The following is a 19,294-nucleotide window of genomic DNA, read 5'->3' as shown; positions in this document are numbered from 1 at the left end:
AGTCTGATTTTCCATACAAGGCAAATGATATGTTTTCAATTTAGCCTTTAATCTCACTGTTTAAATCAAAATTAAACAAAAGATCTTCCCCTTCTCTACTCCAGTAGTCACTGCATAAACAGCAAATCATTTTTCACACAAAAATTTCCTTCTGTTTCCTTTTATTCAAGGTAAGGGGGAAAAAATCAAAGGGAGACTTGGTCTCAGGAAAATATAACCTTAAGAGCTAAATCTTGAAATTATCACTGACATCTGAAACAGCTAATAAGCCATTTATTTACAGCAGCTTTGTTTGTGAAAATCAGCACTCTGGTTATCAAAAACTGACAAACTCCATTTTTAGTTGCTAAATGAAGACAGCCAGAGTTCCTCAGCCACTGTCAGCCTACTAACGATGCCATTGCGCTTATACATTTAAAGACCAGCACTCAGGCTTGCCATAGCATTTCAAAATGCTAGTCTTTGAATTATAACTCCCTGAGTTCATTTAAAATATGATTCTACCCACATGCTGATTTTCAAGAACGCATCTACCTTGCAAAGCAAGGAACAAGTGTATTGGACATTACAATAAATTACTCAAAACTGAAGAAGCTATGAAAGTTCCTTGATATAGGAACATATTCAGACTCATATCCTTAATTTGAGAAGAAAGAAATATAAGTACTATAAAACACACATTTCCTTAAACTTTAGGGTAGAATTCTCAAAGTTCTTTTGTACACATGAATCAAAGTTTAACATATGTTAGCAGCTCACTAAGAATGTTGAAGAAGACACATATTGATCTGAGATTACTCACATAAAGTAATAAATGTCATAATCAAAACTTGTGTTCTTGACCCAGGAAAACTGACAGCAACATTCCACTCCTTTTAGGTCTGAATACATCCCCATGAACCAGCTTCCAACCAAATTCCTTCTGGGCATCTTCCTGCATATGAGAAAGTCTTTAATAAACACGGGAGTTACTAGGACAGAAAGTTACAAGAGCTCTGAAAGTTAGAGAAAAATGAATTTTCCTCTAGAGACAGACTAGCTGGAAACCAATGGCTCATTTTGGATACAGTAGGTCTCTGGCAGGTATGTGACTCTGCCATACAAATGAGCTATTCCCTTACCTTAAGTTTTGCATTGGAGGGAGTGTGTTAATTATATAAAGGACACAACTAGCTTGATTTTCATGAAGAAAGCAACACGATTTAACATACATAAAAGATTCAACCAAGGGACTTCCTGGTGGCACAGTGGTTAAGAATCCGCCTGTCAATGCAGGGGACAAGGGTTCAATGCCTGGTCTGGGAAGATCCCACATGCTGCGGAGCAACTAAGCCCGTGTACCACAACTACTGAAGCCTGCGTGCCTAGAGCCCGTGCTTCACAACAAGAGAAGCCACCACAGTGAGAAGCCTGCGCACTGCAACAAAGACCAACGCAGCCAAAAATAAATAAATAAATTTTTAAAAAAAGATTCAACCAATTCTATAGAAATCAAACGTTCATCAATACACAAATGATTACAAGAGTCAAAACAGTATAAATCGATAAAACTAAATTTACCCTAAATTGTAGTATTTTGCAGTGTTTCGTATACTTATCTCATGCTGCAAATTAATGAAAATCTTAAATAATGATATTTTGAAAGGTCAGAAACATGAAAAGGAATATAACCAAAGAGTTGATAGCAAATAACTCTCTAATAAACTTACCTTACTTTTTAAGAATCAACACAACACTCTGTACTTTGATTCAGCATAATATGCAAAATTACTAGACATCAAAATGCATTGTATCCAAGGTGTTATACTCTAAGTAGAAATATAACATTGAGAACTGGGCGAAGCAGGCACTCAAATATTTGCTGAATCAAATATGTGCATTTTTACTTACGGGAAAACTCATCTAATTATATCTGATAATATCTTTATGGAGAGTCCTTAATATGATCATAGTCACCATTCCAGATAAGAAGACAGCAATAACAATGGAATTCATAATACTAGAAAACATAAAGAAGGAAAAAGAGAAGTTAAATCTCAAGTTTCTTATTTGAATACTAAAAAGAAAATGTGTGCACACGTAAAAGAAAGACATTCAAATTATCATTATGTCGATCAGTTTTCTAAGGTTAAATGTGGATCAAAGGCTGAATACATCAATATATTAAATGAACTTAAAGCTCTATCATAAGGGGCTTCCCTGGTAGCGCAGTGGTTAAGAATCCGCCTGCCAATGCAGGAGACACGGGTTCGAGCCCTGGTCCGGGAAGATTCCCACATGCCACGGAGCAACTAAGCCCATGCACCACAACTACTGAGCCTGTGCTCTAGAGCCCGTGAGTCACAACTACTGACGCCCGTGTGCCTAGAGCCCGTGCTCCGCAACAAGAGAAGCCACCGCAATGAGAAGCCTGCGCACCGCAACAAAGAGTAGCCCCTGCTCGCCGCAACTAGAGAAAGCCCGCGAACAGCAACGAAGAGCCAACGCAGCCAAAAACAAATAAATAATTTTTTTTTTTAAACAAAACTCTATCAGGGCTTCCCTGGTGGCGCAGTGGTTGAGAGTCCACCTGCCGATGCAGGGGACGCAGGTTCGTGCCCTGGTCCGGGAAGATACCACATGCCACGGAGCGGCTGGGCCCGTGAGCCATGGCCGCTGAGCCTGCGCGTCCGGAGCCTGTGCTCCGCAGCGGGAGAGGCCACAACAGTGAGAGGCCTGCATACCGAAAAAAACAAACAAACAAACAAACAAAAAAAAACAGCTCTATCACAAATGTGCATTACAAATAAATCAGTAGAAGCAACACTATTCTTAAGGTTATTTTAGAACTTTGTAAGAGTACATTCCCAAAAAGAAACAAGGGGAAATGAATAAGATCAGGAACACAGACGTAGTTCCATAACATGAAACTGAGAATGGAAGTTCAGGAATCAATGTTGAATTGATGACTGACTGACTGACTTCTTAGCTGATGGACTAAGGCTTTTAACTCTATCAAGTCTTTATCAAGCTTCGGGGTAAAGACCCCATGGACCACTTACCTACCATCTCTTACATACTGTTTCCAAAACCGAATCTTAAAATCTATGCCCAAATCAAAATCAAGACCTTCTGCCATCCCACTGCCCAGACAAATCCAGACACATCAAAAAAGTTTCACCAGAATCTATGAAAAGGCCAGCACTGTTTTAGAAAAATGCCATTAAGATAATGTCTAAAATATCTGTTAAATGTCATAAGTAAATTAGCTTGAGACAGAAACTAAAGTACATTTATTGTTACATTATAAATATTAATACTACTAGAGATTAGCCCCACAATCTATCTGGATGCCCTTCGCTTTCACAACCCCTTTAAAGAAAGCATTTAAATAAATTTTATCCAGGGACTTCCCTGGTGGTCCAGCAGTAAAGAATCCGCCTTACAATGCAGGGGATGTGGGTTCCATCCCTGGTCAGGGAACTAAGATCCCACATGTCGTGGAGCAACTAAGCCCACGTACCACAACTACTGAGCTCGTGCGCCTCAACTAGAGAGCCTGTGTGCCGCAAACTACAGAGCCTACGCACTCTGGAGTCCATGCACCACAACTAAAGAAGAGAAAACCCGCACGCCGCAACTAGACAGAAGACCACAACAAAAGATCCTGCATGCCTCAATGAAGATCCCATGTGCCACAACCAAGACACAATGCAGCCAATAATAAATAAAATAAATGATAAGTAAATCTTTAAAGAAATAATAAGTAAATAAAGTTTATCTAAAGTTATCTGAAGAGAGTTCTGGGTGGTGTGACAAAATGGGACCTGGACTATTGCCCAAACAGAAGATTTTCTAGAAAAGCTACAATATGATAATAATAATGAGGAGGAGAAGGAGGTAGAGGAGAAGGAAGAATAAGGATAGAAACAGGAGGAGAAGGGGGTGCTATTCTCACTTTAAAGGCAATAGCACTGTAAATCAACTATACTTCAATAAAATAAAATTTTTTTAAAATAAAGGCAATGGCATATAAGGAAAATCGTCACCTCAGAAGACCATACTCATAGAATCACACCTTTCCTTACTTTCATCTTTATCTTTATAGTCTTCTTCCATCCAAAACTGGTTTATTATAGGATATGAGGATAACGGGGAAAAAATACTACATACACAGGTTCACCTATTTCTCGTCGGCTTCTCTGATCAGTCTCCTAAGTTACTAACTGAAGATCCTACTCTTGTCAGCGCTTTATGACAGCCCCAATCATCACGTTCTCAGTTGGTCCATCCTTCGATTTCATGTTGAAACTACTCCTTCCACAGTCATGAAGGACTCCTAACTCTGTGGTCTGTCCTGTTGATTCCTGAGGAATCAAGTCCCTTCACTCTGAATCCACTAGAATACAAGCTTCCTGCGAGCAGAAGCCTGTTGGCCTTATGCACCGCCATGTCTGAGAGCCTCTCCTAGTGCTTGGCACCCTAATAGGGATGAAAAAGAATATGTGGAGAATGAATCCACCTTCACTCACAGACATTATCTCAACACAGTCCTCTCGTCTATATGACCTGCCTTGACCACTTGCAATGTTTTGGTTTCTCAATCTTTTCATCTTTCTCTGCTCTCTTCCCAGTCTTTCATGACATCCTGACTTTCCTCCACCCCAGCTGGTTACTCCTTTCTCTTACACTCTAGTTTGCTCAGACTTTGACCCCACAAATGAAAGCGTCTCTCCTGTTTTCATTCCATCTTTTGCACAGTGTCCACTGCCACAGCCCTATCCTGCCTACTTGGACTACTCTTTACGTGCAGACATCTTATCTCTAGGACATCTCAGCCTTCTCCTTCCCCTCAGCATAAACATTAGTATATTTAAAACAGATTTTCCTTTTTTCTTTCTCTTTGCATATGTGGAGATGTGGGGGAGAGGAAGGAGAAGGGAAATTAGCCACAGAGAAGAAAAAATGTCACTCAAGATCATCTTGGATGGGGGTGGGGGGAGGGGGAACTGGATGAAGGTGGTCAAAAGGTACAAACTTGCAGTTATAAGATGAAGTACTAGGGATATAATGTACAACATGGTTAATATAATTAACACTGCTGTACGTTATGTATGAAAGTTGTTAAACAGTAAATCCTAAGAGTTTTCATCACGAGGAAAAAATCTTTTTCTATTTCTTTAATTTTGTATCTATAGGAGATGATAGATGTTCACTAAACTTACTGTGGTCATCAATGTAAGTCAAATCATACAGTACTTTAAACTCATACAGTACCGTATGTCAATTATATCTCAATAAAACTAAAAGGAAAAAAAGATCATCTCTGGTGACAAAATAATTTTTAAGATACATATATGTATGTATGTGTGTGTGTGTTTGTATACATTTCCTACCGGGAAGCTACTTATTCTTTATTTCATAAAGTGCTTACCTAAACCACTGAATGCTGGTATGAGACATGGACTCCAAAATATAATCCCATCTAGAACCCCACTTGATATGTTTGTTTTCCTAAAAACAAAAATACAAAATCACATGACCAAACTTTAACTGACTTTTTACTGGTTATAATCCTAAAACAGACAGAAAGTTATTGTGCCTGTACTTTCTCTATTTCTTTACTGCTAACTTCATGGAATCATGCAACCTAGCCTGATATTTTTATCATTTTTTTATTTACTGATATTTCTACCTCATTTCAGAAAGGGACTAGGAAAAAAATAATTTTAGCTTACTGCTGTTCACCAGAAATAGCACCTTTTCGCTACTATTTTTCTGTAACCCTAAATCCACCCCATACTTCATTTCCTTTTGTCCAGACCACATTTTCATCTTAATTGCAACTTCATACCATGCTTACAAAGGTATACGTAATGTCACTGTACTTTTGTTTGTAAATTTAAAAACGTAGAAACAACCAAAAATTCCCATCAGAATGGGAATAAATAAACTGTGGTAATCCATGCTAAGGAATACTACGTAACCATTAAAAGGTATGATGTGCATCTATAGGTGACAATATGTCTATGAAATAGCATTAAGCGAAAAAAGAAAGGTGAAAAGTATATGGTAAGACAAGTTATGTACAGCAAGATTCCATTCCCCCCACAAAATTATATTCATATTTTGTAGATGCAGACATTTTTCTGGAAGAAAAAATAATGGTTATACTTTTGGAGCGAGAGACTAGAAATTGGGGGGAGGGTACTAAAGGAAGGGAGAATTTTACTTATACATTTTCTATATGGTTTGCAGTCTTCACCACATACAAGTATTATCAACATTATTATTTAAATTGAACTCAACATTTGAACTAAAAGACAACTTGCATCACTGCAACACACAAAATCCACCTCCTGCAAAAAGGTTTATTATTAGGGTATTTTGTTTAATTAGAAAACAGTATTCAATTTCAGTCATTATTTCTTATAGAATATTTTAATATTTTACATTTTTGTGTGTTAAGCATTTTGAAATATTTTAGCAATGAATTTATAAAAGTTGTTTTAATACTGTAGTGCTCAGTACAGAACAAAACACAAGAAAATATAATCACCAGCTGTTTCTGCTGGTGTGCAGTCAAACTCAACCTTTCAATAGCTTTCTTATAAAATATCCCCAATAAATGATCTTAAATGATAATCCCCAGTAAACATTTAAACCATTAATGCAGTATTATTACCCCTTAGATTAATGGCATGCTCTTAGAAAAAGGAAAACACTGGTACAAGTTTACCAAGTTATGTTTGAAATGACTTATTATTTAAAATTAGGTATCTTTAAGTGTTTTTTCTGAAGTTTGGGGGTGGGTATGAAGCAAGCCAATATACACTGCTTTAAAAAAAACTGAAATGATGGGTTTTAATTGAACAATGGATTTTAGCTGACACCTGATGACCTGGTGATCATGGTTAACATTATCCATGAAAAGTCAGGTTGACATTATGTGTCTACTGATGTGAGCTATCACTTTTGTGGTCTTCCTGTCGAGAATACATGGCCTGAGCCTGGTCATGAAGAACCATCAGACAGACCCAGGTTGATGGTCATCCTACAGACTATAAGGTCTGTACTCTTCAAAAATTTTAAGAGGGACTTCCCTGGTGGCGCAGTGGTTAAGAATCTGCCTGCCAATGCAGGGGACACGAGTTCGAGCCCTGGTCCGGGAAGATCCCACATGCCGTGGAGCAACTAAGCCCGTGCACCACGCTACTGAGCCTACGCTCTAGAGCCCGTGAGCCACAACTACTGACTCCACGTGCCACAGCTACTGAAGCCTGTGCTCTAGAGCCCTTGAGCCACAACTACTGAGCCTTCGTGCCACAACTACTGAAGCCTGTGCGCCTAGAGCCTGTGCTCCGCAACAAGAGAAGCCACCACAATGAGAAGCCCGCACACCGCAACGATGAGTAGCCTCCTTTCGCCACAACTAGAGAAAGCCCACACACAGCAATGAAGATCCAACACAGCCAAAAATAAATAAATAAACAATAAATAATTTTTTTTTTAAATTTCAAGAATATGAAACACAAGGAAAGACTAAAGAACTGGCCCAGTTTGGAGGAGATCAAAAACTAAACATAACATGTAATCCTGGATAGGATAGTGAACCAGAAAGGAGAAAAGTGACATTGTTGGCCAGCTGGTGAAATCTGAATGGATGAATGTGAATCAGATGGTAATGTAATGCCAATATTGATTCCTGGTTTGCACGGTTGTATGCTAGTTATATAGGAGGGTGACCTTGTTTTAGGGAAAGATACTCTGGAGGGTATAGGGGTAATGAGACAACATCTAGCTCTCAAAAGATTCACAGAAAGACTAATGATAATGGACACACACAAAGAAGAGTGAACAATGGAGCAAATGAAGTAAAGTGTTAACAATTGGGATGTCTGGTTAACAGAACTACGGGAGTTCTTTGTGTTATTCTAGCAATTTTTCTGTAGTATGAAATTGTTTTGAAATAAACTATTTTTTTAAAACCTATAAGAAACTCTGAATTTATAGAACTGACAAATCCAGGGATAAATACTCATTGTATGAAAGGATTCACCTTAGCCATTTTATTAAAATATTGTTCCTATACTAAAATATGACTTAATTTTTCAAAATTTGAATTGCATGCATCTCTTCACCAGACTGTCCATCACCTTAAGCAAGTAAACTCATATTAAGCCTTTTAAAAAGGAGTGAAGGGGCTTCCCTGGTGGCACAGTAGTTAACAATCCGCCTGCCAATTCAGGGGACACGGTTCGAGTCCTGGTCCGGGAAGATCCCACACGCTGCGAAGCAACTAAGCCCATGCACCACAACTACTGAGCCTGCATTCTAGAGCCCAGAAGCCACAACTACTGAGCCCATGCACCACAACTAATGAAGCTCGCGCGCCTAGAGCCTGTGCTCCACAACAAGAGAAGCCACCGCAATAAGAAGCCTGCACACCACAACGAAGAGTAGCCCCCACTCACCGCCAACCAGAGAAAGCCCACACGGAGCAACGAAGACCCAACACAGCCAAATAAATAAATAAATAAATAAATAAAATTTTTAAAATATATATGTGTTTAATAAAATTTAAAAATTAAAAGAAAAAGAATCCACCTGCCAATGCAGGGGACATGGGTTCGAGTCCTGGTCCGGGAAGATCCCACAGGCCATGGAGCAGCTGAGCCCATGTACCGCAAGTACTGAGCCCACGTGCCACAACTACTGAAGCCCACGCACCTAGAGCCCATGCTCCGCAACAAGAGAAGAAGCCACCGCAATGAGAAGCCCGAGCACCACAATAAAGAGTAGCCCCCACTCGCCGCAACTAGAGAAAGCCCGCACACAGCAACGAAGACCCAATGCAGCCAAAAAATAAAATAAATAAAAAGGAGTGAAATAAGTGAGGGAAATTAAGAGGCACAAACTTCCAGTTGCAAAATAAATGAATCACGAGTATGAAATGTACAGGGTGAGTAACATAGTCAATGATTATGTAATACCTTTGTATGGTGACAGATGGTAACTAGACTTATCATGGTGATCATTTTAAAATGGATAGAAATATTGGATCACTATGTTGTGTAACAGGAACTAACATAGTGTTGTAGATCAATTATACTTCAAAAACAAACAAATAAACCCATAGAAAAAGAGATCAGATTTGTGGTTACCAGAGGCGGAGAATGGGGAGAGGGAGAATTACGTGAAGGCAGTCAAAAGGTACAAACTTGCAGTTATAAGATAAATAAGTACCAGGGATGTAATGTCCAACATGATCAATAGAATCGACACTGCTGTATGTTATATATGAAAGCTTTTAAAGAGAGTAAATCCCAAGAGTTCTCATCACAAGGAAAAAGCATTGTTTTTTTATTTCTTTAATTTTGCGTCTATATGAGATGATGGATGTTCACTAAACTTACTGTGGTCATCATTTCATGACATAAGTCAAATCATTACGCTGTACACCTTAAACTCATACAGTGCTGTGTATCTATTATATCTCAATAAAACTGGAAGAAAAATAAAATGTAAAAAAAAGGAGAGAAACTTTCAAATATGCACTATGAAGTTTGGCTTTTAAATACAAAGAGAGCCTAGAAAATCCGCAGTTGTTAAATCAAGTAGTTTTTGCACCAAACATTGCCACCTGCTGGAAATAACAGTCCACAACACATACTGCTCCTCCATAAGAAAATCAATCGTTTCAAAATCCTAAGGTACATTTGAGACAAAATGACAAATGCAAAAAGATAACTAAATGGTGGAACCCATTTTTTTAATACATTTAAAATTAATGAATTATTCTACATCCCAGAGTTTCAAAATCTTTTATAAGACATAGCAATTGTCATAAATGCATACAAGGTAAGCAGGTCTTTAATGCTATTTATAATGAAGTCACAAGAAGTAAATGTAGAAATATAGACGAGAATTCTTGATTCAGGACACAGCACATGATGGGTTTCACTCGGTAAAAATACAGGCAGGGAATCAAAGAATCAAGCTGGCGGGTAACTACAGCTTCTTTTAGTCTAGCTGTTTTCAATAGGGGAAGCAGCACCCTCTAGGGGGCATAATGAAAAGGTGTGAGGATGCTACTGGTATTTAGCAGCATAGTATTGAATAGAAGGCCAGACGTCCTGCCTGGCACCAGGAGACCCACACAAAGAATTAAGAAGAACTTCTAAAAGCCCCATCCAACATTCATGTGAGTGAAAAACTGCTTATGATTATCTGCGCCTAGATTCTAACTTCATTTTACAGATAAAGTATTTTTACATAGCTTTAATATACATTGATTTTTCCCTCAGCAATGCAACTACCACGTAAATTGAGGGAAAATGGTACTATGTTTGGCTTGAAACTTCACCAAAATTGATCAACATTTGAGAAAATCATGGCATCCTTTAGAAAAATGTGATATTTGAGCCATCAATGTACAATATTCTCATAGCCATATGCATTCGTAGATGTCATGTTTACAATGATTATACACATAGGTGCATGCATCTGACAATGACTGAAATATATACTGAAACATACATTATTTTATTAAAAACTAATTTATCTTTATTTCTCCTTTATATTATAGTTAGGGTGCTATATTGATGCCTATTGAAACTATGTGTAAGTGAGGTTTAATTATCTAGTATCTATTAATATAATTTTACAATAGTAAAGGGAGAATGATAAAACATTTGTTATTAAAAGAGGACATCGGTCTGATAGGGTTGAGAACTACTGATCCAGCTCCATTCCCTCATTTCACTATGCAGAAACTGAAGTCCAGAAAGGAAAATGAACTTGCTCAAGGTCACAGTATGAGTTTGAAGCAAACCAGCACCAAAATTCTCTGATTCTCAATTCAGTTATTGGTCTATGGTGCCTGAAAATCAGGAATGCATTTTGCAAAAAAAAAAAAACCACAACTATATATGTGGCTAGGGTCCCAAGCTAGCCCACAACTAAAGCTTATATAACTCACATACGTAGATACATAGCTAAAATTAATGTGATTAGAGTTAAACCAAAAAATCTTTGGTTGGTGGTATAAAAACAGTTAAGTTTCTAAAGTAAAATACGGTGACTAGAAATACTTTAGCCATTCAAAATCTGGCCCAAACCTATCTTTCTAACCTTTCTACCAATACTATATAAACAATTAAAGTCTGGGGTACTAGACTGAATCTTTTTGGCCTTTATATACCCCAGGGCTTAACACCTGGCACGTGGAGTGCATTTACTGCCTGTTGCTGAATGAACAAACAAATGAAAAAAGTTTTGTTTCAATCAGACAAGTCTATTCACTGTTCCCCACATACACCATGTACATTCTTACCTGAAAAGCCCTTCCTCTAGCTCCTCTCCAGGTTCCTAAATGCCAGGTCTTTTAACTCAGTTTATAGGCCTTCCCAGAATGCCTTGCACACTTCTACCCCTTCTATCCAAATTATCCTCAGCATCCTTCAAGGACTAGCTAAAGGCCTCTCTCTTATAAAGTCTTCTTGGTCAATTCACCCACCATAACTCCTTCCCATTCTAAACTCACACGATGTATTAAAGAGACTGTGTTAGAAGCCTGGATTCTGTAGTCAAGCTAATCTAGACTTATAATCCTTTACATTTGTGACCTTGGGCAAGTAACTTTATCTCTATGAGTCTCAGTTCTATAGTCTATAAAATGGAGATTTAAAATAGTACCTGCCTTCAGAGGACTATTGTGAATAATAGTTAAACTAGGTACTTTATAAAAATTCCCATGCTAGGCACATAATAGGCCCTCAATAAATATTTGTTATATAAATGGATGAATAAAAGGTCCTCACTCAAATGTTAATCTTTATGGTCCCATCCTTCAATAACTTCTGAACAAAATTGTTATATAAACACCAAACTTTGTACCCACTTGGGAACATGTATTATTTTCTGAAAACATAAAGTACATAAGATGTTCAATTAAAAAGCAAAAAGACAAAACTTTTATAACTAAAAATTGCTATATTTGCCTCTGAACCTTTCTGTGGCCAGTAGCTGCCTGACCAGGGGCTCAGGCCAACAACTCGGCCGATGACCACAAGCTCTGCATCCTAACAGCAGTTTGCAGGTGGCTGCACTAAGGTGGGAGAGGCGGCGCAGGAGGATGGAGATCGCAACCCAGGTGGCTCAGGCGCCATTGCTGCTGTATGGCACTGACATCTGTAAGTCGTTTGACGTGTTCAGCTTCTCCAGCCAGGCCCCCCAGCCCCGCCCCATCCCTGTGTCAGGATCACACCTACCCCTCCCCTAGCCCGAGACTGTCTTTGTGGAAGGCTTCTGCAGTCTGCAGGAGGGTGAGAGACTGTAGTTCACCCAGCCAGGTGCCTGGGATCAATCCATGTCACAGGACCTGGTGGGATTTTCTGTATTGAGAGTGAGAAGCAACAGAAGGTGAAAAACAAGTAGAAGCACAGACCAAAGGGGATAGTCCCTGAAAATGTGGAGGTCTAGATCTTTGCCAAGATGGCAGCAGCTAGTCACACATGGCTATTCAGCACTTGAAACGTGGTCGGTCCTAAGTGAGATCAGCTCTAAGTGTAAAACACACACCAGATTTCAAAGACTTAGTTCAAGAAAGAAGAATGTAAGATATTTCTTTATCAAAAAAATGCTATACAGACACTATATACGGGCTTCCCTGGTGGCACAGTGGTTAAGAATCCGCTTGCCAGTGCAGGGGATATGGGTTCGAACTCTGCTCGGGGAAGATCCCACATGCAGTGGAGCAACTAAGCCCGTGTGCCACAACTACTGAGCCTGCGTTCTAGAGCCCGTGAGCCACAACGACTGAGCCCACGTGCCACAACTACTGAAGCCCGTGCACCTAGAGCCTGTGCTCCGCAACAAGAGAAGCCACCGCAGTGAGAAGCCCGCACACTGCAAAGAAGAGTAGCCCCCGCTTGCCGCAACTAGAGGAAAAAAACCCGCACCCAGCTGTCTGATTTCGAATTATCACTCTTAATTACATACACAAAAATTTTCATGGTAGTTCTCAGCACGTGGTAGTATTCTAAATGACTTTTATTCACATTTTGTGATTTTTCTATATTTTCTACAATGAACATGAATAACTACTATAATTTTTTTTTTACTTAAAACAACAGAAGTTTATTCTCTCACAGTTCTAGAAGCTAGAAGTCCAAAATCCAGGAGTTGGCAAGGGATGGTTCCTTCTTAAGGTTATTTTTTTTTTTCTTTTTAATAGATAACTGACAAGGACCTACTGTATAGCACAGGGAACTATACTCACCATCATGCAGTAAGGGAAAAGAATCTATAAGGGAAAAGAATCTAAAAAAGAATATATATATATATATATATATATATATACATATGTATAACTGAATCACTGTGCTGTACACCTGAAACTTACACGATATTGTAAATCAACTATACTTCAATAAAAATTTTTCTAATTAAAAAAAATTAAAAATAAAAATTTCTAGTTCAATAGGATTTTGTAAGCTACTATAAGACAAAACAACCATGTACACCTAGGGTACACAATGTGGAATCTGCAGCGGGATATAAATGTTACTCCAGAATAGTACTCCATAGTCAAAGACGATTATAAAATGCTGAGCTAGACTCAGTCAAAGGTTTCTTTATTAGGAGACTTTTAAACATTAATGTGCTTTGTGAAGCTAAGAAAGGAGACAGTAGAAAGTAGCATTTTCCAAACTTATTTGACTAGTATTCTTGGGAATGCACTTTGAGAAATGTTGACGTGTACGATTATCACTGGGTAAAAAAAAAAAAAAAAAAAATTCAACCTAAACTCAAGACAGAAAATAAAGAAACAGCACCATCAGAGATATCCATCACCACTCTTCCTGGAGCCCTCCCCACAACTATAACAGCAACTTTCTGGTGTTCAGGTAAAGAATATTGTGGTTAAAAGAAATTAAAGAGAAAAAAAAACAATATTGTGGCTTGGTGCGTTCTCACTGTGTAAGTGCACTCTGCATACATGAGCTACTCTTGTATAAAACATTAGTAAATCAGGTGCTCCTGTATCTGAGAGAAGGGATAGGAAACATTGTGTGTCTACTACGGGCTAGCTAAATATTTTATATGTTAGCTCACTTATCTCTGACAGCAGTCACGTGAGGTAACTATTTTAGCCCAATTTTACAGATCAGGAAATATAGGCTCAGTGTAACCTACCGAAGTTCACACAGCTAGGAAATGTCAAAACCAGGATTCAAACCTTGGGTGTGTCTGGTTCTTTCCACTGTACCACGTCTGGAAGCCAAGAGCCTTCTAAGCACCCTAAATGAGTTTCAATGGGAAAGGAAAAGCTCCTCTTCTGGAATACCTCCCAGGATTAAGGAAACTTAAAGAAAAAGGAGTTGAGACCTAACCTCAAATAAGGCAATTCCCCAAAACCCCCATTTGGTATAGCTGCATCTGAACTTGCACTTCAGCTCTTTTGACTGCCACAGTTACTTCCTGACAGGCAGGTAGACCACTAACACCATACCATGCAGGCTCCTGGCATGAATCTAAACTTCAATTTAGATGTGCCTTCCCTTGGCTTTTACTGTAAACATAAGCGTTCCTACACTTAAATTTTTTTATTTTGTTATTTTTTCTTCCAGTTTAATTGAGATATAATTGACATACATCACTGTGTAAGTTTAAGGTGTACAGCATAATGATTTGACTTACATACATCATGAAATGACGACCACAATAGGTTTAGTGAATATCCATCATCTCATATACTATAGATACAAAATTAAAGAAAAAAAAATATATGTTTTCCTTGTGATCAGAACTCTTAGGATCTACTCCCAACAACTTTCATATATAACGTACAGTGTTAATTATATTTATCATGGTGTACATTACATCCCTAGTACCTTTTGACCATCGTCATGTGATTCCCCCCTCCCCCCATCCCCTGCCTCTGGTCACCACAAATCTGATCTCTTTTTCTATGAGTTTGTTTGTTTGTTTGTTTTTGAAGTATAATTGACCTACAACTCTATGTTAGTTCTTGTTACACAACATAGTGATTCAATATTTCTATACATTTCAAAATGATCACCACCATAAGTCTAGTTACCATCTTATACTTAAAATTTTAATAGCCAACTGATAAGTGATAAAAATGTATAAGGGTTTCAGCTCTTCAATCAACTTCTGATAATAGCTTAGACTTAGAATACTCTTCTCAATCACTGGGGAAAGGTTATTTTAATTTCTTCAGGGTGTATTTCATTCCTTTCCCCAGATTACACTTCTGTGTTTCATCCAGAGATTAGAAGACTGGACTATACTTATTGGACTAGTAAATTGCCTGTTTTCACCAATTGTACTTTGGGTAAACTGCAGGATGTAGGATCAAGTAAGCCTGACCTCTAGCTGGATGATTCAAAGTACACACACACACATTTCTAACATAAACGTTTCTCATTTTCTTTACAGCAACTCTGTAGGCAGAAAATATAATAGACCTTTAATATAGAAAGCCAGAATGGAATAGTGGAAAAACTATGAGTTTGGGGCCAAACAGACCTGAGTTTGAATATCACTTCCACCTCCTGCTAGCTACGATCCAGAGAAAATTACTTCAGCTCACTGGGCTTCAGGATCCTCATTTATAAAATGGAGATAACATTTTATAGGTGATACATAGGGACAAAAGCAAGGCATCCCCAAACTGGAATTGCTTTCAGAATGAGATTAGGAAGAATCGTGTTATAATGGCTGTCAGACCATCTATAGAAATGACACGGACCAAGCACAATTTGTAAGTGTTCAAAGAGATTTGAGACCTAATCCCAAATAAGGTGATTAGAGTTTTGTCTCAGGAAATCAAATCTAAAGCCATAAGAAATAAGCCTTATATAAAATCAAGTATAATGAAAGCTGAATCAAAAATATGATGCATAACCTTTAAAAACTATGAAGAGAAATACATATATCTACATAGTCATAAAAAGGTTTCCCTATGAAAGGAAAGCTCCAAAGTTCATCTTCTGGAGAAGCACCTCTAATACTGTCCAAGGCTAAGAGTACCTGACCCATGAATATGAACCAGGTATCTGGTCCATGGGCAAGCATAGCACTAGTGCACCTGAATATCATCTTCTAATACTCTCTTATTTTTGCTCTGGGGTCCTATACTCACCAAGAAACTTTCTATTTATTCTATTCTATTTATATTTGCTTTCTCATATATCTTTATTATAAGCAGATGGGCTAACCAGCTGACATGAATGGTGTGGTCCACTAGACATTTATATTCCTTCGCATAAATTACAAAATTGGTGTTCTGGTTTATATATTGGATCCTTAGGAGTGTGCCTAGTATGAATCTACCTCCCTTTGTTATACTCACAGAATTAAAATTCTGAAGCAAGATTTTTAAAACTGACAAAAACCTAGTATTGCTGAGTGTGTGAGGAAACAGCAGATCTTCAGGCCTAGCAACTTTTCTGCAAAAGAATTTGGTAAGGTATTATCAAAATGTGCACACCCTGTTACCTAAATAATCCTACTTCTAGGAATTTTAGTCTAGGAGATAGTCAGATAAATAAAAAAGTAAGGATGGGCTTCCCTGGTGGCGCAGTGGTTGAGAGTCCACCTGCCGATGCAGGCAACAGGGGTTCATGCCCCGGTCTGGGAGGATCCCATGTGCCGCGGAGTGGCTGGGCCCGTGAGCCATGGCCGCTGGGCCTGCGCGTCCGGAGCCTGTGCTCCACGGCGGGAGGGGCCGCAGCGGTGAGAGGCCCGCGTACCGCAAAAAAAAAAACAAAAACAAAAACAAAACAAAACAAAAAAAAGTAAGGATGCTCATTAAAGCATTGTTTATAATAATTAAAAATTAGACATTTGGGTTGTTTTTATCAATATGGCACTAAATAAGTCAATTACAGCCTGTATGTTAAATATACTATGTAGTCAATAAAAAGAAGGCTGTGACTCTGTATTTATTGACCTGGAAAGATGTCCATGACATACACATTAAGTGGAAATAGCACATGTAATATCCCATTTGTACAAACATGTACACATTTTAGCACCACATGCAGTGTTTTCCTTATATATTCTACAGAAAATTATATCCCCATGAGTTCTTGCCATGGTCTATGAAATACTGCATATTACAATCATCTTTTGAAACTTCACAATGCTTTTTAACATACTGGATACTCATAAAGCCATTGTTTTAACGTTGTTTAACCTAGCATTATCCAAAGTAACCTCATCATAGATCCCTTTTGCACATAACACCTTTTAAAATACCAAGCTAAAATAAATAAAATATGGAAGAACTAGTTTACAGAAAACTCTTCGAAGAGCTGATACATTGTTCACCAGAATGTTAACAGTCAATCTGTCTATCTACCTATCTATCTATTTACCAAAAATACATACCATCTTTATAAAAATAGCTATTTAAAAAAGGAAAAATTCCAGATGTACAAATAATAATGAATGTTATATGTTGAGGACCTACTCTGTGTCATGCTAAGGGCTTTATATATTCTGAAAATGAGGATGAAATGACATGAGAAGAACTCAAGCCTCAGAGATCACATGACTTGCCTATGCTCATGCAGCTTAGTAAGTGGCCAAGCCCCAATTTGAACTGTAGGTCAGTCCAAATGTCCAATATGTCGTCCCTTTTCACTACAATAGATTGTGTCTCTTCCACAAGATATTCTTCCTTGCAGGTCTCACTGCACCCCTCTGGTTACCCATGTACCTCATTCAAACCTCAGTATGAAGTATGAGAAAGTAAAGTACTGGGCAAGGTACCTGAAATGTAGTAGATTGAATACAGCAATTCCTGTAATTATTGTCTTTTGAATAGTTTTAACATAAAGAACTTACCTACTTTCTTGGGCTCCTAAGCTGTGTTACACAACTTTAAATTGACGCAAATTAAGGTTTTAATACTAATGAAATATATGATATTTATATACTTGATTTGGGAAACAAATAAGATGATGGCATGGAATACTTACTTCAAATTTCACAGAGTAAGTGTAGGTTACATTCAACTTATCTGTATATTCTCCAGGAATTTCCATAGGGGGTCCATCACAAGTTAGGTGGTTTTCATCTGAATGTTTATAGCTAATAAAAGAGAGGGGAAAAAGGAAGGGAAAGGAATTTTTATACCAAACTGACATTGTAAATTTCTGATTCATGGCTCTTCAGGCACGTTAACAATAGAAGGCTGAAAAAAATAGGCCTTTCATTATATTCTGCATTTAAAACTCTTTACGATTTAAAATATTTTTGTTTCTAAATGTCCCTAACACACAAATAAGACTCAGTATACTGCCCAAAACACAATACTTAAGAACCTTCTCTTTGCCTGTGGATAGATTTTTTTTAAATCCTTCTATTAGCAAATGGCTTTATTTTTCATCTTTTATTGCGTCCCCCTTTCCATATACTAAAACAGAAAACTATCTTGTAACCTTAGCTATCGAGTTAGAAAATCAAATAGATGATGCAGAAATCATATTTATAAGCACCCAGAGATTTGAGGGCCTACTGTGTGTAAAATGCCATGCTTAATGATGAAAGGTACTGAGTATATAATCTGTGTGAACCTTTTGTGTTTGAAAAAGAGAATGATTACTAAAACCAGAAGATGGAAAACAAAAACTAGAGAAGTTTGAAACTAGACAGGACTGGTGAAGCCAGCAAATGCCTGGTCAGAAATAGAGACTCTTCTGTCACTTGAAAAGTAAAAGAGGAATAAAGCGTGATAGAAAATCACAAGGAGAAACCATGATGCTTCCATTTTGAATTATTTACTCAACATACAGTTTACCCCTTGGCTTCTGTCTAAAGAATAATATGTAACCCTTATGGGATTGTTATCTGTACGTGTATATGCACAATAAAACCACTCGCTCACGATTGCAAAGGTTATTGCTGTGTGTCTCTTTTTATTCATTCCTGTAACCCTACTGTCTGGTACATAATGTGCCCTTATATTATACGTGTTTGTAGGATGAATGCATTCTACTTAAAGCGAAAATACAATTTAAAACAGCTATGAATTAGAGAAATAATAATTGTTAATGCTACAGATCAAAACTTAACATTAAAGAGAAAAATTAAATTACTGCATGATAATGCGTATCAAGGTTCACTGTTTAAGTATGGGTCCTGAACCCAGTACAGGAAAGTTCTGCATTTCATATGAGAGATTATGCAGCAAAAATTGTGCTAAGATCTCTAATCAAGGTAGAAGCCCTATTTTTAACCACTGGCCTTATATATCGGTTGTATAAGGTCTTACAAGCCA

The 19,294-nt window shown here is 37.8% G+C and overlaps 1 pseudogene across 1 annotated transcript in view; it reads right to left on the bottom strand.

The window, feature by feature from the left end:
- Window positions 1–19,294, bottom strand: part of LOC309817634 (transmembrane 9 superfamily member 2-like) — a 101,803-nt pseudogene that overhangs the window by 50,037 nt on the left and 32,472 nt on the right. The window contains exons 8-11 of the transcript in view: window positions 17,994–18,105; window positions 5,414–5,493; window positions 1,891–1,999; window positions 803–934 (exon numbers count right to left, since the gene is read on the bottom strand). The product of the transcript in view is annotated as a transmembrane 9 superfamily member 2-like (transcript). The remainder of the gene's footprint in view (window positions 1–802; window positions 935–1,890; window positions 2,000–5,413; window positions 5,494–17,993; window positions 18,106–19,294) is intronic.

This window comes from Grampus griseus (assembly GCF_964374135.1).
Source record: "Grampus griseus genome assembly, chromosome: X".
NCBI lineage: Eukaryota > Metazoa > Chordata > Mammalia > Artiodactyla > Delphinidae > Grampus > Grampus griseus.
The sequence above is the reverse complement of the archived record's forward strand: the minus strand, read 5'-3'. Positions and strand labels throughout refer to the sequence as shown.